Source organism: Mesoplodon bidens (genome assembly GCF_964165515.1).
Source record: "Mesoplodon bidens genome assembly, chromosome: X".
NCBI lineage: Eukaryota > Metazoa > Chordata > Mammalia > Artiodactyla > Ziphiidae > Mesoplodon > Mesoplodon bidens.
Genome location: NC_138163.1, coordinates 69,225,749 through 69,250,853, shown reverse-complemented (window position 1 = coordinate 69,250,853; position 25,105 = coordinate 69,225,749).

Sequence of the window (25,105 nt, the reverse complement as noted above, 5' to 3'; positions counted from 1 at the left end):
GTAATAAGAGACAAAGAAGATCATTATATAATGATAAAGAGGTCAATTCATCAAGAGGATATGACAATTGTAAGTATATGTACCCCAAACAGTAGAGCAGCTAAATATATTAAGCAAGTACTAAGAGATTTGAAGGGAGAAATAGATAACAGTACAAGAATAATAGGAGACATCAATACCCACTTTCAACAATGAATAGATCATCCAGACAGAAAATGAGTTAGGGAACATTGGACTTGAACTATACTTTACCAAATGGATCTAACAGACATAAACAGAATATTTGATCCAACAGCAGCAGAATACACATTCACCTCAAGTGCACACAGAGCATTATCCAGGACAGATCATATATTAGGTCACAAAACAAGCCTTAACAAATTGAAGAAGATTTAAATCATATCAAATATCCTTTCTAACCACAATGGTAGGAAACTAGAAATCAATAATAGGTGGAAAGCTAGTAAATTCACAAATATGTGGAAATTTAAATACACACTCCTGAACAACCAGTGAGTCAAAGAAGTCAAAAAGCAAATAAAAATTATATTGAAACAAATGAAAATTAATAACACAACATATTAAAACTTATGGAATGCAGCAAAAGCAGTTCTAAGAGGGATGTTAATAGTGATGAATGCCTACATTAAAGAAAGAGAAAGGTCTCAAAAAACCAACATATCTTTACACTTCAAGAAACTAGAAAAAAAAGAACAAACTAAACCCAAAGTTAGCAGTAGAAAGTAAATAATGAAGATTAGAGCAGAACAAAATGAAATAGAGACCAGAAAGCATTAGAAAAGACAAATGAAACTAAAAGTTGATTGTTGAAAAGATAAATAAAATCGACTAACATTTAGCTAGGCTAATTAAGAAACAAAGAGAGAAGACTCAAGTAAATAAAATCATAATGAAGAATGAGACATTACAACTGATACTCTGGAAATATAAAAGATCATAAGAGACTTCTATGAACAATTATACACCAACAAATTGGATGACTTAGAAGAAACGTACAAAGCCCTAGAAACATACAACTTACCAAGAGTAAACCATGAAGAAATAGAAAATCTGAACAGGTCAGTAACAAGTGAGGAGACTGAATCAATTATCAAAACTCCCACCACAGAAAAGCCTAGGACAAGATGGTTTCACTGGTGAATTCTAACAAACATATAACAAAGAATTCTTTAATTAATGTCAATACTTCTCAAACTCTTCCACAAAATAAAAGAGGAGGGAGTACTCCCAAACTCATTTTACAAGGCAAGTATTACCCTGATACCAAAGCCACATAAGGACACTACAAGAAAAGAAAACAACAGGCCAGTATCCCTGATGAATATAGAGGCAAAAATTCTCAACATAACACTAGCAAACTGAATTGAACAGGTCAATAAAAGGATCATAGGGCATAGCCAAGTGGGATTTATCTCTGAGATGAAAGGATAGTTCAACATATGCAAATCAATAAATGTGTTGTACCATATTAATAGAATGAAACAATTAAAAATATGATTACTTCAATAGATGGGGTAAAGCATTTAACAAAATACAACATCTTTTCATGATAAAAACTCTCAAGAAAATTGAATGTGGAAGGAACCTAACTCAATACAATAAAGGCCATATATAACAAAGGCACAGATAACATCATACTCAGTGGTCGAAAATAGAAAGCTTTTCCTCTAAGACCAGGAACAAGACAAGAGTGCCTACTCTCACCACTCCTATTTAATAGTACTGGAACTCCTAGCCTGAAGCATCTTTTGAAAGTCTTGGTTGTTGTTTCAACAGCAAATATTAATTCTATTAATTGGTTTCTATTCAAAAAGCACTCACTATACTAGGGACTCTTAGAAAGCAGGAAAAACTAGATGAAGATAAAATCATATTGAGAATAGTTTTTACTTGTTTTAATTCCCAAATTTATGATATAACATAAAAATGTAGGTAGAGAAATACGTGAACAAAGTACACATATTTATCAGTGTTAGTTAAATACTTATAGTAAGGTTCAATCTTCCCCTTGACTAAAAGCACAAAACTATTTAAAAAGTCAGAAAACAGGGGAAGGCAATTTGAGGAGCCTTTGTAACATAATTAAAGGGTAGTAATGAGACAAACATAATTTTTGTTTATAAATTTCTAGAGTGTTAGATACCCAATTTCTGGTTTTTTTTTCAAAGGTATCCAAAGTTGACCAGAAACACAGAACTGGCAAGAATCAGATCACCTGAATGACTTACTCCTCTTTAATTCCTTCCTCCAGTTAAAATTCCTTCCTCCCACTGGACAAAATAAAGTCATTCATCTCAAATATGTTTCTTAAGTTTTTTGGTTTATTTTGTTTCTTTTTTATTGAAGTATAGTTGACTTACAATATTATGTTAGGTTCAGGTGTACAGCATAGTGACTCAGTATTTTTTGCAGACTATACTCCATCATAACTTATTATAAGATAATGACTCTAATTTCCTATGATATACAGTATATCCTTGTTGCTTATCTATTTTATACATAGTAGTTTTCTCTGTTAATCCTATACCCCTAATTTGTCCCTCACCCTTTTCTCTCCCCTTTGGTAACCACGAGTCTGTTTTCTATATCTGTGTGTATGTTTCTGTTTTGTATATACATTCATTTGTATTATATTTTAAATTCCACATATAAGTGATATCGTACAGTATTTGTCTTTCTATGTCTGACTTATTTCACTAAGCATCATAATCTCTAGGTCCATGCACATTACTGCAAATGGCAGAATTTCAGAATTTTTTATGGCTGAGTATTATTCCATTATATATATATCACATCTTCTTTATCTATTTGTTTGTTGACAAACACTTGGTTGAGTTGTAGCCAATTTGAGTGAATAAAAATGTTTTCTGGGCTTCCCTGGTGGCACAGTGGTTGAGTCTGCCTTCCGATGCAGGGGACACGGGTTCGTGCCCTGGTCCGGGGTGATCCCACATGCCATGGAGAGGCTAGGCCCATGAGCCATGGCCCCTGAGCCTGTGCGTCCGGAGCCTGTGCTCTGCAACGGGAGAGGCCACAACAGTGAGAGGCCCACGTACCACAAACAAACAAACAAACAAACAAATAAATAAATAAATAAAATGTTTTCTGCATTTGGGGGGAAATTGGAACTTTTTGGGGCAATTGGAATTATCCTTTCTTCTGGGAGGGGGGATTAAGAGTGCTGCTTCAAGGAGCTCCAGAGGTGGGCGCAAACTGTGGCTATCAGCTATCCTTTCTTCTTCCTTTGTTGAATATTTTTCGTCAGACAGATGTAAGGCAAATGCCTTCTCATTTTTCTTGAGGAACCCTGGACTATGAAATGAAACCAAATCCAGACACTCAGATGGCTATTCTATTTAGTATTGTAAATTGGTTTTATTTTTAGGAGACTGTTCTCCTTGGAGAGTTTATATTTTCTTTTCTAAATATATATTTAGCTAGGACTGCATATATGTTATTTTTTTCCTTAGGAAGTGGAATATCTTTTTTCCCACTTATTTTTTTCTTTAGGAAGTGGGATATATTTTCCCCATTTATTTACTAATAAGAAATAGAAATACCAGACCTGATCCTGGTATAAGGAGTGTGAAAGATCTATTCTTTTCACCTGATGTTGAAGAAAATTCTGTAAAGCCACTGGGCTGTTTGGTGTTGCACAGTCAAATCTAACCTGTCTGTATCTTGCACATAGTATTATTTAAGAATTGACTCTTTTTATAGATTTGCTTGGATCAAAAGAGGAGGACCATTGAAGAAAATATATATTACCACTCTCAATCATCCTGTGGAAGGAGATGAGATAGACCTTGGACTGTAAAGACGACTCCATCCTTTTCTGTAGTTAGGGAAATTTGGGCTTCAAGACCTAGGAGAGAGGACTGGTCAAAAGGAACTCTTGTTAGTGAAAGGGCACATGACAGCTGACAAAGAGCTAGAAAACAGATGGCCGACTGCAGGCCTTCTGTGAAAGGGTTTATTGATATTTGACATTCAGTTTTATGTTTTCTTTTTCTATATAGTATTATCCTTCTGTTACCTCCAAGTTTCTAGTAACCTTTAGTTAAAGCTAAAGCCTTGTATTTGCTGGAAATTAAGGGATGGTCTACATTTGAGGTGAAAAAAATCAGCTTGATCAGCATCTTAGTGAACAAGTGTTTATCAATAAATAAACCTGAAGCAGCCACCTGAAGCAATATATGATTAGTAACTATTGACAGATGTGGTGAGAGCATCTGAAATCTACTCTCTTAGCAAATTTCCAGTATTCAATACAGTATTAACTATAATCATCATGCTGTACATTTGGTATCTAGATTTATTCAACATACATAAATGTAACTTCTTTTACCTTTGACCAACATCTCCCCATTTCCCCTACTTCTCTGCCCTTGTTAGTTAGTTCACTGTAGTAATTATTTCACTATGTATAACAAGTCATTATATTGTACACCTTACATATATACAAATTTAATTTTTAAAAAAGACAAATATTTGGAATTTGTAGATAGAATCTCATAAAAGATGAAGAATTCTTGCATCTAAGAGTCTGATATTTGCTAAAAGATATAGCAACATCCCAAATGTTGGAAAGTTTAGAGGCATTCTGCTAACATGTTATTTATTCAATGTATGACATGAACTTCTGTTCAAAACTTGAGGTGGGAAAATAAGTCAAACAGACATAACTTCTCCCTTTAACTCAGATTATGTTCACTTTTCATATACCCAAGAGTAATGTAGCTTACTTTTAACTCCTCTGGTAATGACCTAATTTAGCCACTGAAGGTTTTCAATAATGTTCTACTTTTGAAAAGTATATGGAGAGATGGGGCTTCAAGAATGGTGGCATGAGAAGCTTGGGGAAATCTATATCCTGGAGAGATGTATCTTAAATCAGTCAAAATTAGTAAAGACAATCATTTATAATCTCTGAAGAATGACCTAAGTCTTACAACAAATTGAGGAGCACAAAATCAACAAAATCTATGGAACACTGCAGGAAGAGTTGGAGGCAGTGGGATTTGAGCTAGGGACTTCACTTGTCCCTCCACAGTTCCACTTTGTAGAAGAGCTATTTAAGAGAGCTTGGCAACAGAATAGAAATTCCTACCTCCCCCAGATTCCTGGGATGTAAGAGATATTCTGGGTAGTTTTCACAGCTGGTGAACAATAGAAGATTCCATTTTCCACAGCTCTGTGGTACAGAAGGTCAACATCCAGCAGGTGGTGGCATCCACACAGTGCCTATTCTCCCACCTTCAACTTCCACCACGTAGGGAGGATCCCAGTGGGACACCTGGTGAAGAATGGGTCCCCCTTTCCCACAAAGTTTTGTGTCATAGGAGAGCTGCTACAGTGGGCATGTCAGGTGAGTGGCAGCTGCTATCTCCTGCAGACTTTTCAGAGTTAGTTCAGCCAAGTCACTAAACAAATAAAGAAACAGCCAAGTCAACACCCAAAACCCTTGTGGGAGGGATCACTATACAGAATCAATAAAATATATTATCTAAAAGGTCCAGTTTTCAACAAAAAATTATTAGACATGCAAAGAAATAGGAAACATTCATCTAAACATACACAAAAGCACTCAATATTAACTGCCTGGTTCCAGACTGAACCAGGAAGAAATAGAAGATATTAACAGACCAATTACAAGCACTGAAGTTAAATCAGTAATTTTAAAATTCCCGACAAACAAAAGTCCAGGACCAGATGGCTTCACAGGTGTATTGTACCAAACATTTAGAGAAGAGCTAATACTTATCCTTCTGAAATTATTCAAAAAATTGCAGAGGAAGGAACACTTCTATACTCATTCTATGAGATCACCATCACCCTGATATCAAAACCAGAAAAAGGCAAAGGATTATTTTAAAGTACATAAACAGCTCATATAGTTCAATATCAGAAAAACAAACAACCCAACTGAAAAATGGGCATGACTTAGACATTCCTCCAAAGGAGACATACACATGGTCAACAGGCATATGAAAAGATGCTCAACATTACTAATTATTAAAGAGATGCAAATCAAAATGACAATGAGGTAGCACATCACCCCAGCCAGAATGGCCACCATCAGAAAATCTACAAATAATAATGCTGGAGAGGGTGTGGAGAAAAACTAACTCTCCTAAACTGTTGGTGAGAATGTAAATTGGTGCAGCCACTACAGAGAGTGGTATGGAAGCTTCTTAAAAAATCTCAAAATAGAATTACCACATAATCCTGCAATCCTATTCCTGGGCATACATCTGGAGAAAACCATAATTTGGAAAGATACACAAATCCCAATGTTCATAGCAGCACTATTCACTATAGCCAAGACATGGAAAAAAACCTAAATGTCCATTGACATATGAATGGATAAAAAAGATGTGGTACATATATACAATGGAATACTACTCAGCCGTAAAAAAGAATGAACTAATGTCATTTGCAGGAACATGGATGGACTTAGGGATTATCATGCTAAGTAAAGTAAGTCAGAGAGAGAAAAACAAATATCACATGACATCGCTTATATGTTGAATCTAAGAAAATGATACAAATGAACGTAATTGCAAAACAGAAATATGCTCATAGATATAGAAAACAAACTTATGGTTATCAAAGGGAAAATGGGGGAGGGATAAATTAGGAGTTTGTGATTAACAGATACACACTACTATTTATAAAATAGATAACAAACAAGGACCTACTGTACAGCACAGCACACACACACACACACATATATATATATATATATATATATATATATTCTTTTTCACTTTGCTGTGCACCTGAAACTAACACAATACTGTAAATCAAATATATTTCAATAAAAAATAAAAACAGTTTAAAAAAAGAAAGGAAACCAGGCTTAAATAATTAAAGGAATGTATGAAGACAATGATAGAGAATATCAGATAGAGAATATCATTTAAAAACTATAAAAAGGAATGAAATGGAAATTTGAAATTGAAACATAAAATCATTAAAATGAAAAATTCACTAAAGGGCCTTGAGAGTAGACTTGAGCTGGCAAAAGTATCAGTGACCTTGAAGATAGATCAATAGAGATATGAAATATGAAGAACAGAGAGTAAAAGGAATGAAAAATGAACAGAAACACAGAGATATGTGGGATACCATTAAGTACCTATATTTTTTAAAGAAATAATGGTGGAAAACTTCCTAAATTGATGAAAACATTATTCTACATATCTTAAAACTTTTATGAACTGAAGTAGGATAAATTCAAGAAGATCTTCAACCAGAGACACAGTCGTGAAATTTTTGAAAACAAAGACAAAGTAAAAATCTTGAAAAGAGCAAGAGGAAAATGACTCATTTCACACAAGGGACCTCCAATAAGATTAACAGCTGACTCCTTAACAGAAACAATGGAGACCAGAAAGAGTAGGATATATTTAAAGTGCAAAGACACAAGACATATAGACAACAAAAAGTAAAATGGTAAAAATGAATCCAACCATATCAATAATAACCTTAAATGTGGATGGATTAAACATTCCAAATAAAACACATTGATTGATGAGTTGTGGAAGATGGTGGAAGAATAAGACATGGAGATTAACTTCCTCCCCCCAGATACACCAGAAATTCATCTACACGTGGAACAACTCTTACAGAACACCTACTGAACACTGGCAGAAGACCTCAGACCTCCCAAAAGGCAAGCAACTCCCCACATACCTGGGTAGGGCAAAAGAAAAAAGAATAAACAGAGACAAAAGGATAGGGACGGGACCTGCACCAGTGGGAGGGAGCCATGAAGGAGGAAAGGTTTCCACACACTAGGAAACCCCTTCGCGGGCAGAGACTGCAGGTGGCAGAGGGGGAAACCTTCGGAGTTGTGGAGGAGAGTGCAGCAACAGGGGTGTGGAGGGCAAAGCAGAGAGATTCCCACACAGAGGAGTAGTGCCGACTGACCGGCACTCACCAGCCCAAGAGGCTTGTCTGCTCTACTGACGGGGTGGGCGGGGCTGGGAGCTGAGGCTCGGGTTTCGGGTTTCGGTCAGATCACAGGGAGAGGACTGGGACTGGTGGCGTGAACACAGCCTGAAGGGGTTAGTGCACCACGGCTGGCTGAGAGGGAGTCCGGGGAAAAGTCTGGACCTGCCAAAGAGGCAAGAGACTTTTTCTAGCCTCTTTGTTTCCTGGTGTGCAAGGAGAGGGGATTAGGAGCGCTGCTTAAAGGAGCTCCAGAGACGGGAGCGAGCCGCAGCTAAAAGCGCAGACCCTAGAGATGGGCGTGAGAAACTGGGGCTGCTGCTGCCGCCGCCAAGCGGCCTGTGTGCGAGTGCAGGTCACTGACCATGCCCCCTTTCCTGCGAGCCTCTGCAGCCCACCACTGCTGGGGTCCCGGGATCCAGGGACGGTTTCCCTGGGAGAGCGCACGGCATGCTTCGGGCTGGTGCAATGTCACGCCGGCCTCTACTGCTGCAGGCTCCCCCCGCACACCATACCCCTCCCTCCCCACAGCCTGATAGAGCCAGAGTCCCCGAAGCAGCTGCTCCTTTAACCTCGTCCTCTCTGAGCAAAGAACAGACACCCTCCAGCCACCTACATGCAGAGGCGGGGCCAAATCCAAAGATGAGACCTAGGAGCTGTGAGAATAAAGAAGAGAAAGGGAAATCTCTGCCAGGACTCTCAGAAGCAGAGGATTAAAGCTCCACAATCAACTTGATGTACGCTGCATCTGTGGAATACATGAATAGACAATGAATCATCCCAATTTGAGGAGGTGGACACTGAGAACAAGATTTATGATTTTTTCCTGTTTTGCTCTTTTTACAACGAATTATACCAAATTGAGGAGGTGGACTTTGAGAGCAAGATTTGTGATTTTTTCCCCTTTTCCTCTTTTTGTGAATGTGTATGTGTATGCTTCTGTGGGAGATTTTGTCTACATAGCTTTGCTTCCACCATTTGTCCCAGTGTTCTATCGGGCCGTTTCTTTTTTCTTGAATTTTTTTAATAATAATTTTTTTATTTTAATAACTCTAGTATATTTTATCATAATTTATTTTATTTTACATTATCTTCTCTCTTTCTCTTTTTCCTACCTTCCCTCCTTCTTCCCTCCCTCTCTCCCTCCCTCCCTCCTTTCTTCCTTCCTTTCTTTCTTTCCTTTCTTTCTTTCTTTCTTTCTTTCTTTCTTTCTTTCTACTTCCACTAATTCTTTCTTTCTACTTTTTCTCCCTTTTATTCTGAGCTGGGTGGATGAAAGGCTCTTGGTGCTGAAGCCAGGAGTCAGTGTTTTGCCTCTGAGGTGGGAGAGCCACCTTCAGGGCACTAGTCCACAAGAGACCTCCCAGCTCCACATAATACCAAATAGCGAAAAGCTCCTAGAGATCTCCATCTCAACAACAGCACCCAGCTTCACTAAACGACCAGCGAGCTACAGTGCTGGACAACCTATGACAAACAACAAGCAAGACAGGAACACAACCCCACCCATTAGCAGAGAGGCTGCCTAAAAACATAATAAGGCCAAAGACATCCAAAACACACCACAAGACGTGGACCTGTCCACCAGAAAGACAAGATCGAGCCTCATCCACCAGAACACAGGCACTAGTCCCCTCCAACAGGAAGCCTACACAACACACTGAAACAACCTTAGCCACCACGGACAGACACCAAAAACCACGGGAACTACGAACCTGCAGCCTGCAAAAAGGAGACCCCAAACACAGTAAGATAAGCAAAATGAGAAGACAGAAAAACACACATCAGGTGAAGGAGCAAGATAAAAAATGCACCAGGCTTAACAAATTAAGAGGAAATAGGCAGTCCACCTGAAAAAGAATTCAGAATAATGGTAGTAAAGATGATCCAAAATCTTGGAAATAGAATAGACAAAATGCAAGAAACAGTTAACAAGGACCTAGAGGAACTAAAGATGAATCAAGCAATGAAGAAAAACACAAAAATGAAATGAAAAATATTCTAGATGGGATCAATAGCAGAATAACTGAGGCAGAAGAACGGATAAGTGACAGGGAAGATGAAATAGTGGAAATAACTGCTGCAGAGCAGAATAAAGAAAAAAGAATGAAAAGAACTGAAGACACTCTCAGGGACCTCTGGGACAACATTATACACACCAACAATCGAATTATAGGGGTTCCAGAAGAAGAAGAGAAAAAGAAAGGGACTGAGAAAATATTTGAAGAGATTATAGTTGAAAACATCCCTAATACGGGAAAGGAAATAGTTAATCAAGTCCAGGAGGCACAGAGAGTCCCATACAGAATAAATCGAAGGAGAAATACTCCAAGACACATATTAATCAAATTTTCAAAAATTAAACACAAAGAAAACATATTAAAAGCAGCAAGGGAAAAACAACAACACACAAGGGAATCCCTATCAGGTTAACAGCTGATCTTTCAGCAGAAACTCTACAATCAGAAGGGAGTGGCAGGACATATTTAAAGTGATAAAGGAGAAAAATCTGCAACCGAGATTACTCTACCCAGCAAGGATCTCATTCAGATTTGATGGAGACATTAAAAACTTTAGAGACAAGCAAAAGCTGAGAGAGTTCAGCACCACCAAACCAGCTTAACAACAAATGGTAAAGGAACTTCTCTAGGGAAGAAACACAACAGAAGGAAAATACCTACAATAACGAACACAAAACAACTAAGAAATGTTCCTATTCCCATAGGAACATACATATTGATAACTACATTAAATGTATATGGAAAAAAAGCTCCCACCAAAAGACAAAGATTGGCTGAATGCATACAAAAACAAGACCCATATATATGCTGTCTACAAGAGACCCACTTCAGACCTAGAGACACATACAGACTGAAAGTAAGGGGATGGAAAAAGATATTCCATACAAGTGGAAATCAAAAGAAAGCTGGAGTAGCAATCCTTATATCAGACAAAATAGACCTTAAAATAAAGACTATTAGAAGAGACAAAGAAGGACATTACATAATGATCAAGGGATCAATCCAAGAAGAAGATATAACAATTGTAAATATTTATGCACCCAACATAGGAGCACCTCAATAAATAAGGCAAATACTAACAGCCATAAAAGGGGAAATCAACAGTAACACACTCATAGTCGGAGACTTCAACGCCCCTATTTCACCAATGGACAGATCATCCAAAATGAAAATAAATAAGGAAACACAAGCTTTAAATGATACATTAAACGAGATGGACTTAGTTGATATTTATAGGACATTCCATCCAAAAACAACAGAATACACATTTTTCTCAAGTGCTCATGGAACATTCTCCAGGATAGATCATATCTTGGGTCACAAATCAAGCCTCGGTAATTTTAAGAAAATTGAAATTGTATCAAGTATCTTCTCCGACCACAATGCTATGAGACTAGACATCAATTACAGGAAAAGATCTGTAAAAAATACAAACACATGGAGGCTAAACAATACACTACTTAATAACGAAGTGATCACTGAAGAAAACAAAGAGGAAATAAAAAAAATACCTAGAAACAAGTGACAATGGAGACACGATGAGCCAAACCCTATGGGATGCAGGAAAAGCAGTTCTAAGAGGGAAGCTTATAGCAATACAGTCCTACCTTAAGAAACAGGAAACATCTTGAGTAAACAACCTGACCTTGCACATAAAGCAATTAGAGAAAGAAGAACAAAAAAACCCCAAAGTTAGCAGAAGGAAAGAAATCATAGAGATCATATCAGAAAAAAATGAAAAAGAAATCAAGGAAATGATAGCAAAGATCAATAAAACAAAACACTGGTTCTTTGAGAAGATAAACAAAATTGATAAACCATTAGTCAGACTCATCAAGAAAAAAAGGGAGAAGACTCAAATGAATAGAATTAGAAATGAAAAAGGAGAAGTAACAATTGACACTACAGAAATACAAAAGATCAGGAGATATTACTACAAGCAACTCTATGCCAATAAAATGGACAATATGGAAGAAATGGACAAATTCTTAGAAATGACCAACCTGCCAAGACTGAATCAGCAAGAAATAGAAAATATGAATAGACGAATCACAAGCACTAAAATTGAAACTGTGATAGAAAATCTTCCAACAAACAAAAGCCCAGGACCAGATGGCTTCACAGGCGAATTCTATCAAGCATTTAGAGAAGAGCTAACACCTATCCTTCTCAAACTCTTCCAAAATATAGCAGAGGGAGGAACACTCCCAAACTCATTCTATGAGGCCACCATCACCCTGATCCCAAAACCAGACAAGGATGTCACAACGAAAGAAAACTACAGGCCAATATCACTGATGAACATAGATGCAAAAATCCTCAACAAAATACTGGCAAACAGAATCCAACAGCACATTAAAAGGATCATACACCATGATCAAGTGGGGTTTATTCCAGGAATGCAAGGATTCTTCAATATATGCAAATCAATCAACGTGATACACCATACTAACAAATTGAAGGAGAAAAACCATATGATCATCTCAACAGATGCAGAGAAACCTTTTAACAAAATTCAACACTGATTTATGATAAAAACCCTGCAGAAAGTAGGCATAGAGGGAAGTTTCCTCAACATAATGAAGGCCACATATGACAAGCCCATAGCCAACATCATTCTCAATTGTGAAAACCTGACACCATTTCCACTAAGATCAGGAACAAGACAAGGCTGCTCACTCCAACCACTCTTATTCAACATAGTTTTGGAAGTTTTAGTCACAGCAATCAGAGAAGAAAAGGAAATAAAAGGAATCCAAATTGGACAAGAGGAAGTAAAACTGTCACTGTTTGCAGATGAGATGATACTATACATAGAGAATCCTAAAAATGCTACAAGAAAACTAGTAGAGCTAATCAATGAATTTGGTATAGTAGCAGGTTACAAAATTAATGCACAGAAATCTCTGGCATTCCTGTACACTAATGATGAAAAATCTGAAAATGAAATCAAGAAAACACTCCCATTTACCACTGCAACAAAAAGAATAAAATATCTAGGAATAAACCTACCTAAGGAGACAAAATACCTGTATGCAGAAAATTATAAGACACTGATGAAATAAATTAAAGATGATACAAATAGATGGAGAGATATACCATGTTCCTAGATTGGAAGATTTAATATTGTGAAAATGACTGTACTACCCAAAGCAATCTACAGATTCAATGCAATCCCTATCAAACTACCACTGGCACTTTTCACAGAACTAGAACAAAAAATTTCAAAATTTGTTTGGAAAAACAAAAGACCCCGAATAACCAAAGCAATCTTGAGAATGAAAAACGGAGCTGGAGGAATCAGGCTCCCTGACTTCAGACTATACTACAAAGCTACAGTAATCAAGTCAGTATGGTACTGGCACAAAAACAGAAAGATAGATCAATGGAACAGGATAGAAATCCCAGAGATAAACCCACGCATATATGGTCACCTTATCTTTGAAAAAGGAGGCAGGAATGTACAGTGGAGAAAGGACAGCCTCTTCAATAAGTGGCGCTGGGAAAACTAGACAGGTACATGTAAAAGTATGAGATTAGATCACTCCATAACACCATACACAAAAATAAGTTCAAAATGGATTAAAGACCTAAATGTAAGGCCAGAAACTATCAAACTCTTAGATGAAAACATAGGCAGAACACTCTATGACATAAATCACAGCAAGATCTTTTATGACCCACCTCCTAAAGAAATGGAAATAAAATCAAAAATAAACAAATGGGAATAAAACCAAAAATAAACAAATGGGACTTAATGAAACTTCAAAGCTTTTGAAGAGCAAAGGAAACCATAAACAAGAGCAAAAGACAACCCTCAGAATGGGAGAAAATATTTACAAATGAATCAACTGTCAAAGGATTGATCTCCAAACTTTACAAGCAGCTCATGCAGCTCAACAGCAGAAAAACAAACAACCCAATCCAAAAATGGGCAGAAGACCTAAATAGACATTTCTCCAAGGAAGATATACAGACTGCCAACAAACACATGAAAGAATGCTCAACATCTTTAATCATTAGGGAAATACAAATCAAAACTACAATGGAATATAATCTCACACCAGTCAGAATGGCCATCATCAAAACATCTAGAAACAATAAATGCTGGAGAGGGTGTGGAGAAAAGGGTCCACTCTTGCACTGCTGGTGGGAATGTGAATTGGTACAGCCACTATGGAGAACAGTATGGAGGTTCCTTAAAAAACTACAAATAGAACTACCATATGATCCAGCAATCCCACTACCTGGCATATACCCTGAGAAAACCATAATTCAAAAAGAGATATATACCAAAATGTTCATTGCAGCTCTATTTACAATAGCCCGGAGATGGAAACCACCTAAGTGTCCATCATCGGATGAATGGATAAAGAAGATGTGGCACATATATACAATGGACTATTACTCAGCCATAAAAAGAAACGAAATTGAGCTATTTGTAATGAGGTGGATAGACCTAGCGTGTGTCATACAGAGTGAAGTAAGTCAGAAAGAGAAAGACAAATACCATATGCTAACACATATATACGGAATTTAAGAAAAAAAATGTCATGTAGTACCTAGGTGTAAAACAGGAATAAAGACACAGACCTACTTGAGAATGGACTTGAGGATATGGCGAAGGGGAAGGGTTAGCTGTGACAAAGCGAGAGAGGTATGGACATATATACACTACCAAACGTAAGGTAGAGAACTAGTGGGAAGCAGCCGCATAGCACAGGGAGATCAGCTGGTTGCTTTGTGACCGCCTGGAGGGGTGGTATAGGGAGGGTGGGAGGGAGGGAGACACAAGAGGGAAGGGATATGGGAACATATGTATATGTATAACTGATTCACTTTGTTATAAAGCAGAAACTAAATAATAATAAAAATGAAATAAATATAATAAAAAACAAACAAACAAAAACACATTGATTGTCAAGGATAAAAAACCCAAGATCCTACTATATGTTGTCTACAGGAAACACACTGTATATTCAAAGATATAAATAGATTGAAAGCAAAAAGATAGTAAAGTGTATACCACGAAAACAACAACCGTAAGAGAGCTGATGTGGCTATAATAATATCAAACCAAATAGATGTTAAAGCAATAGCTGTTACTGTCATAAACATATGCATGTAATAATAGAGCCCCAAAATGCATGAAACAAAAACTGACAGAATTGAAGAGAGAAATGGATACATCAGCAATAATTCTTGGGACTTCAGCACCCAATGTGTTAGTTTCCTATGGGTGCTGTAACAAAATACCACAAACCTGGTGTCTTAGAACAATGAAAATGTATTCTCTCACAGTTTTAGAAACTAGAAATTAGAAATCAAGGTGTTGATAGGTTTGGTTCCTTCTGGAAGCTTTGAGAGAGAATCTCTTCCTTGCCTCTCTCCTTGCTTCTGGTTATTGCCAGCAGTCCTTGACATTCTTTGACTTGTAGATGCATCTGTCCATTTCTGCCTCCATCTTCACATGATCTTCTCCTCTGTGTGCCTGTGTCTCTGTGTCCAAATGTCTGTCTTATAGGGGCATCAGTCATATTGTATTTAGAACCCACTCTAATCCAGTATGATCTCATCTTAACTTGATTATATTTACAAAGATGTTATTTCCAAATAAAGTCATATTCACAGGTTTTGGATGGATATGAATTTTGGAGGAACACTCTTCAACTCAGTACACCCATTTTCAATAATGGATAGAAAAGCTAAGCGAAGATCAACAAGGGTATAGAAGACTTAAGCAACACTACTAACAAACTTGACCTAACATATTTATAGAACACTCCACCCAACAACAACAGAATACACATCTTTTCTGAAGTACACATGGAAAATTCTCCAGGATAGAACATATTCTGGGCCATAAAATTTAAAAGTATTGAATTCAAAATGTATGTTCTCTGACTACAAATAAATCAAATTAGAAATCAATAACAGATGGAAATTTGGGGAATTGAAAAATAAGTGAAAAGTAACCAACACACTCCTAAATAATCAATTGGTCAAGGAAGAAATCACAAGGTAAATTAGAAAATACTTTAGCATTAATGAAAACAAAATACAATATACTAAACCTATATGATACAGCTGAAGGAGAGCTTAGAGGAAAATGTATGGCTGCAATTGCCTGAATGAAAGAAGAAATATCTCAAATCATCTTCCACTTTATTAAACTATAAAAAGAATAACTAAATCCAAAGCAAGTGTAAGCAAGGAAAATATAAAGATTAGAGGGGAAATAAAATAAATAGGAATTAGAAAACAATAGATAAAAATCAACAAATGCAAAACTTGTTTTTTTAAAGAGATCACAATTATTGATGAGCCAATAGCTAGACTGACTAGGAAATAAAGAGAAGAATCAAATAACTAATATTAGTAATGAAAGGGAGGACACCACTATTGACCTTATAGAAATAAAGTGGTTTACAAGGGAATATGTCCGCAATAAGAGAAGAATGTCCACTTTTGTCACTTTTATTCCACATTGTATTAGGCAAGAAAAAGAAATATAGATTGAGAAGGAAGAAATAAAACTATCTCTTTTCACAGACTACATTATCTTGTACATAGATAATCCTAAGTCATCCACTGAAAAATACACAATACAATAATATTATAATAATATAACTAAGAATTAATTCAGAAAGTTTGCAGGATACAAGATTGATATACAAAAATCAATTGTATTTTCATATACTTTCAATAAACAGTCTAAAAATGAAATTAAGGAAACACACAATAACATCAAAAAGAGTATGATACTTAGGAGTACATTTAGCAAAAGAAGTACACAATTTGCACAATGAAAACTAGAATGTATTGTCAAAAAAATTAAAGAGGGTCTAAATAAATTGAACACATCCCATGTTCATGAGTCAATAGACTTAATATTTTTATGATCATACTCTTCAAATTAATCGACAGAGTCAGTGCAAACACAATCAGAATCCTAGCTGGCTTCTTTGTAGGAATTGACAAGCTGATCTTAAAATTTATACGGATACTAAAGAATATGCTAGAATAGGCAAAATAATCTTGTAAAAGAAGAACAAAGTTGGAGGACTCATGCTTCCTGGTTTCAAAACTACTACAAAGAAACAATCACCAAGAAAGTGTGGTGTTGGAATAAGAATATATGTATAGACCAATGGAATATAACCGAGAGTCCAGAAATAAACCCACATATCAATTGTCAATTGATTTTCAACAAAGGTGTCAAGACTATACAATAGGGAAATAATATACGTTTCAAAGAATCATGCTAGGAAAAGTGGATATCGATGTGCCAAATATTTAAGTTGGACCCCTATGTTACTCCATAGGCAAACATAATAACTCAAAATAGATTATAAAACTAAATATAAAAGTTAAAACTAAAGCAACATTAGAAGAAAACATAGGAGTTCATCTTCATGACCTCGGGTTAAGCAAATGTTTCTTATATAGGACACCAAAAGCACAAGTTAATAAAGAAAAAATAGATGAATTGGACTTCATAAAAATTATAATTTTTATACTGCAAATGATACTACTAAGAACATGAAAACAGCCCACAGAATGGGAGAACATATTTTAAATAATATATCTGATATGGGACTTTTATCTGGAATATATAAAGAATTCTTACAACTCAATAATAAAAAGATAACCCAATTTAAAAATGGGCAAAGGTCTAAAAAGATATTTCTCCAAAGATACAAGGAAAACCAATACACAAATAAAAAGATGCTCAACATCATTAGTCAGTGGGGTAATAAATATCACAATGAGATAACACTTTACATCAACTAGAAGACAGACAATAATAGGTGTTTAGAGAGGATGAGAAGAAACTGCAACACTCATACAATGCTGATGGGAATGTAAAATCGTACAGCTGCTTTGGAAAACAGTTTAGCAGTTACTCAAATGTTAAACATAGAGTTCACATATGACCAAGAAATTCCACACTTAGGTATATATCCAGGAGAAATAAAAACACAAATCCGCACACAGACTGGCATGTGAATGTTCATTGCAGTTTTTTTCATAATAGGCAAAAGGTGAAAAGAACATAAATGCCCATCAACTAATGAATGGGTAAACGAAATATGGTATGTCCATACAAAGGAATATTTTTCAGCCATAAAAACAAATGAAGCACTGATACATTCTATAAAAGGAACAAATGATGAAAACATCACACTAGATTAAAATAACCAGTCACAGAGGCCAGATATTAAATGATACCATTCATTAAATATGTAAAATAGACAAATCTATAAGAGACTGTAATGGTTGTCAAGGACTTAGGGAGGGGAAGGGGAGTGACTGCTGATGGCTATGAGGTTTTTAGAGCATGATGAAAAGTGGAAAATCAGTTGTGGTGATGGTTAGTTACACAACACTGAAGACACACTGAAAGTCATTGAATTGAGCACTTTACATGGGTGAATTTTATGGCATATGAATTATATCTCAATAAAGCAGTTAAGAAGATAAAAAGTTATAACAAAAATGTATATGCAGGATGGACCTTCAAGATGGTGGAGGAGTGAGACATAGAGATTAACTTCTTCACCACAAACACATCAAAAATACACCTACATGTGGAACACCTCTTACAGAACACCTACTGCATGCTGGAAGAAGAACTCAGACTTCCCAAAAGGTAAGAATCTTCCCAAGTACCAGGGGTCTTGGTGTTCGGCAGGTGGTTGGGCCTGAGCCTCTGAGGAGGGAGAGTCAAGTTCAGGACATTGGACCACAAGAGCCCTCCCGGCCCAACATAATATCAATCAGTGAGAGCTCTCCCAGAGATCTCCATCGCAACACTAAGACCCAGCTCCATGCAATGACCAGCAAGCTCCAGTGCTGGACACCCCATGCAAAACAACTAGCAAAAAAGAAAGACAACCGCCACCCACTAGCAGAGAGGCTGTCTAAAATAAAAAGTTCACAGACATTCCTAAATGCACCACTGGACATGGTCCTGCTCACCATAAAGACAAGATCCAGCCATATCCACTAGAACACAGGTACCAGTCCCCTCCACCAGGAAGCCTAAACAACCCACTGAACCAACCTTACCCACCGAGGGCAGACACCAAAAACAAGAGGAGCTACGAACATGCAGCCTGCGAAAAGGAGACCCCAAACACAGTAAGTGAAGAAAATGAGAGGACAGATAAATACACAGCAGATGAAGGAGCAATGCAAAGACCCACCAGACCAAACAAATGAAGAGGAAATAAGCAGTTTACCTGGAAAAGAATTCAGAGTAATGATAGAAAAGATAACCCAGAATCTTGGAAATGGAATGAAGGAAATACAAGAAACGTTTAATAAGGACCTAGAAGAACTAAAGAGCAAACAAACAGTGAGGAACAACACAATAAATGACATTAAAAATTCTCTAGAAGGAATCAATAGCAGAATAGCTGAGGCAGAAGAACAGATAAGTGATCTGGAAGATAAAAGAATGGAAATAACTACTGCAGAGCAGAAAAAAGAAAAAAGAATGAAAAGAATTGAGGACAGTCTCAGAGACCTGTGGGACAACATTAAACACACCGACATTAGAATTATAGGGGTCCCAGAAGAAGAAGAGAAAAAGAAAGGGACTGAGGAAATATTTGAGAGATTATAGTTGAGAACTTCCTTAATATGGGAAAGGAAACGGTCAATCAAGTCCAGGTAGTGCAAAAGAGTCCCATACAGGATAAATCCAAGGCGAAACACACTAAGACACATATTGATCAAACTATCAAAAATTAACTACAAATAAAAAATATTGAAAGCAACAAGGGAAAAGCAACAAATAACATCCAAGGGAATCCCCATAAGGTTAACAGCTGATCATTCACCAGAAGCTCTGCAAGCCAGAAGGGAGTGGCAGGACATGTTGAAAGTTATGAAAGGGAAAAACTTACAACCATGATTACTCTACCCAGCAAGTATCCCATTCAGATTCAACAGAGAAATTAAAACCTTTAAAGACAAGCAAAAACTAAGATAATTCAGCACCACCAAACCAGCTTTACAACAAATGCTAAAGGAACTTCTCTAAGCAGGAAACACAAGAGAAGGAAAAGACCTACAATAACAAACCCAAAACAATTAAGAAAATGGTAATAGGAACATACATATCAATAATTACCTTAAATGCTAATGGACTAAATGCCCTAACAAAAAGACACCAATTGGCTGAATGGATACAAAAAATGACCTGTATATATGCTGTCTACAAGAGACCCACTTCAGAACTAGTGACACATACAGACTGAAAGTGAGGGTATGGAAAAAGGTATTCCATGCAAATGGAAATCAAAAGAAAGCTGGAGTAGCAATTCTCATATAGGACAAAATAGACTTTAAAATAAAGACTATTACAAGAGACAAAGAAGGACACTACATAATGATCAAGGGATCAATCCAAGAAGAAGATATAACAATAGTAAATATATATTCACCCAACATGGGAGCACAACAATACATAAGGCAAATTCTAACAGCCATAAGAGGGGAAATTGACAGTAATACAATCATACTAGGGGATATTAACACCTCATTTTCACCAATGAACAGATCAACCAAAATGAAAATAAATAAGGAAACACAAGCTTCAAATGACACAATAAACAAGATAGACTTAATTGATATTTATAGGATATTCCATCAAAAAGAAAAAAAAAGCAGAATACACTTTCTTCTCAAGTGCTCATGGAACATTCCCCAGGATAGATCATATCTTGGGTCACAAACCAAGCCTTGGTAAACTCAGGAAAATTGAAATCATATCAAGTATCTTTTCCAACCACAATGCTATGAGACTAGATATCAATTACAGGAAAAAAAACTGTAAAAAATACAAACACATGGAGGCTAAACAGTACGCTACTAAATAACCAAGAGATTACTGAAAAAATCAAAGTGGAAATCAAAAAATACCTAGAAACAAATGACAATCAAAACATGATGACAAAAACCTATGGGATGCAGGAAAAGCAGTTCTAAGAGGGAAGTTTATAGCAATACAATCCTACCTCAAGAAACAAGAAACATCACAAATAAGCAACATAAACTTACACATAAATCAATTAGAGAAAGAAGAACAAAGAAACCCCAAAGTTAGCAGAAGGAAAGAAATCATAAAAATCAAATCAGAAATAAATGAAAAGAAATGAGGGAAATGTTAGCAAAGATCAATAAAACAAAAAGCTGGCTATTTTAGAAGATGAACAAAATTGATAAGCCATTAGCCAGACTCATCAAGAAAAAAAGGGAGAAGATTCATATCAGTTGAAATAGAAATGAAAAAGGAGAAGTAAAAACTGACATTGCAGAAATACAAAGGATCATGAGAGATTACTAAAAGCAACTGTATGCCAATAAAATGGACAACCTGGAAGAAATGGACTAGTTCTTAGAAAGGCACAACCTTCTGAGACTGAAACTGGAAGAAATAGAAAATATAAAGAGACCTGTCACAAGCAGTGAAATTGAGACTATGATTTAAAATCTTCCAACAAACAAAAACCCTGGACTGGATGGCTTCACAGGCGAATTCTATCAAACATTTAGAGAAGAGCTAACACCTATCCTTCTCACACTCTTCCAAACTAGAGCAGAGGGAAGAACAAGCCCAAACTCATTCTACGAGGCCATCATCACCCTGATACCAAAACCAAAGATGTCACAAAGAAAGAAAACTACAGGCCAATATCACTGATGATCATAGATGCAAAAATCCTTAACAAAATACTAACAAACAGAATGCAACAACATGTTAAAAGGATCATACACCATGATAAAATGGAGTGTATCCCAGGAATGCAAGCATTCTTCAATATACACAAATCAATCAATGTGATACACCACATTAACAAACTGAAGGATAAAAACCATATGATCATCTCATTAGATGCAGAAAAAGCTTTTGAAAATATTCAAAACCCATTTATGATAAAAACTCTCCAGAACGTACACATAGAGTGAATGTACCTCAACATAATAAAGGCCATTTATGACAAACCCACAGCCAACATCGTCCTCAATGGTGAAAACCTGAAAGCATTTGCACTAAGATCAGGAACAAGACAAGGTTGCCCGCTCCGTCTATTATTCAACATAGATTTGGAAGTTTTAGCCACAGCAATCAGAGAAGAAAAAGAAATGAAAGGAATCCACATGGGAAAAGTAAAAGCAAAACTGTCACTCTTTGCATGTGACATGATACTATACATAGAGAATACTAGAGACTCTATCAGCAAACTACTAGAGCTAATCAGTGAATTTGGTAAAGTAGCAGGATACAAAATTAATGCACAAAACCTCTTGCATTCCATAGACTAATGATGAAAAATCTGAAAGAGAAATTAAGGAAACACTCCCATTTACCATTGCAACAAAATGAATAAAATACCTAGGAATAACCTACCTAAGGAGACAAAAGACCTGTATGCAGAAAACTATAAGACACTGATTAAGGAAATTAAACATGATACAAACAGATGGCGAGATAAACCATGTTCTTGGATTGGAAGATTCAACATTGTGAAAATGACTGTACTACCCAAAGCAATCTACAGATTCAGTGCAATCCCTATCAAACTACCAATGACATTTTTCATGGAACTAGAACAAAATATTTCACAATTTGTATGGTAATACAAAAGACGCCAAATAGCCAAAGCAATCTTGAGAAAGAAAATCAGAGCTGGAGGAATCAGGTCCCTGAGTTCAGACGATACTACAGAGCTACAGTAATCAAGACAGTATGGTACTGACCCCAAAACAGAAATATAGATCAATGCAGCAGGATAGAAAGCTCAGAGATAAGCCCACTCACCTGTGGTCAACTAATGTATGACAAAGGAGGCAAGGATATACAATGGAGAAAAGACAGCCTCTTCAATAACTTGTGCTGGGAAAACTGGACAGCTTCATGTAAAAGAATGAATTTAGAACACTCCCTAGCACCATATATGAAAATAAACTCAAAATGGATTAAAGACCTAAATGCAAGACCAGACACTATCAAACTCTCAGAGGAAAACATAGGCAGAACACTCTATGACATAAATCACAGCAAGGTCCTTTTTGACCCACCTCCTAGAGAAATGGAAATAAAAACAAAAACAAACAAATGGAACCTAAGGAAACTTAAAAGCTTTTGCACAGCAAAGGAAACCTTAAACAGGATGAAAAGACAACCCTCAGAATGGGAGAAAATATTTGCAAATGAAACAACTGACAAAGGATTAATCTCCAAAATATACAGGCAGTTCATGCAGCTCAATATCAAAAAAAAAAAAAAAACCAATGTAAAATGGGCAGAAGAGCTAAATAGACATTTCTCCAAAGAGGATATACAGATTGCCAACAAACACATGAAAGGATGCTCAACATCACTAATCATTAGAGAACTGCAAATCAAAACTACAATGAGGTATCCCCTCACACCTGTCAGAATGGCCATCATCAAAATATCTACAAACAATAAATGCTGGAGAGGGTGTTGAGAAAAGGGAACCCTCTTGCACTGTTGGTGGGAATGTAAAGTGATTCAGCCACTATGGAGAACAGTATGGAGGTTCCTTAAAAAACTAAAAATAGACCCAGTGAAATGATAGCATTTTGGAAAATGCTTTATGTGAAGAGACTTTTCGTGAGGGAGAGTCATTTATGGATCTGAAAGCATCAGCTGGACGGGTGATTGATGGTTGAAATGCTCCCCAGAGATGGAGGCGCTGGCAGATTCCATTGTTGTGCTCTCCACATAACCTGCTGGCACAGGTGTGTGAGCTCACTGGAGATGAGCAATTGTGGCACCATCCCACCGCAGTGCTGAAGCTGAAGAGCTCCAACGAATGCAGCACTCACCCAGTCCCTGGCTGGGCCTGGCGAGTATGAGCAGTCTTATCCCTCTCTCAGCCTAAAGCCAACTCGCCACTCCTGTTCTCCTTGACTGGGGTTGGAGAGCAAGAGCAGTCTCAACAGTCTCCCACTCCAGACCTAAAGCTGATGCACGTGCACAGACAAGGCACTCTCATGCTGCATTGCTGAAGCCCAGAGGCACACACAGTCAAGTCATTTTCTTGTTGCCTTCCTGAAACAAGAGAACAAGCCCCATTCCTACCCTCTCCAGCTGCCTACCTAAAGACAGTGGGGGTATGCAGTCCACACAGAGGACATCCCTTGATTGTCTGTCACTGGTGGCCAGGGGGCTATCATTCCAGAACTCCACGGGACTGTAACAAATGAAAGCCAGTTCTTGGCAGGCCACCCGCAGCCCCACCAAGGTACTGCACAAACAGCCTACTGAAATACAGCCCCTGTCTTCTAGTGAAAAAGGCCTATTTACCTATCCAGGAGCTGCACCTTCGGGGACAAGCTTCAGGTTTCCCACACACCTAGAGGCTAAGGGGGCAAGCAAGGAGACACCATCCTTGCACACCCCCTTGGCCTCACTTCAGCTCAACAAAACTCCCCAGAAAGGGCTTTTACACTCATTCGTAGCCCCAGTGTTTTGCAACTATCACCCAGGGGACACCTCCAGATCTCCTGGTCTGGAGGCCAACAGGGATACAATTGAGGCCCCACAGGACTATATATATCTGTGTACTTGAAAAGTTGCTGCCTGAATATCTGGCATCCAATCAGCCTGAAACTAAGTGCTAAATGAGATTCCTCCTCTTGGAACACTTGTCTTGGCACATCCTCAACAACAGGGGCATATCAAGAATAAATCAGGCAAGCTTCAGAGTGACATCAGCATCATAGTGCCATGAGAGTCTCCCTTTGTTTCTCTCCTTCAATCTACAACGAGTAAAACATCTATAACTCAACAAAGGTGCCTCAGCCCAACACACCAGGGCACTGAAGAATTCCACTCATCTGTTCATCTAAAGGCAGGTGGACTGGAACAGAAAGAGGAGCCAGAACTGGGGGAACAGAGGAGGCGGTGCCAGCAATCCTGGACCCTCAGCCATGGTGGCTGAGCCCACAGCCCCAGAGAACCCTGTAGCATCAGGGGAGGTAGTGCACATGACTCTGGCTTCCTGGCTGTAGCAGAGCCTGTGGCCACAGGGAACCAGACAGCATCAGGGTCTGCAATCTTGTCC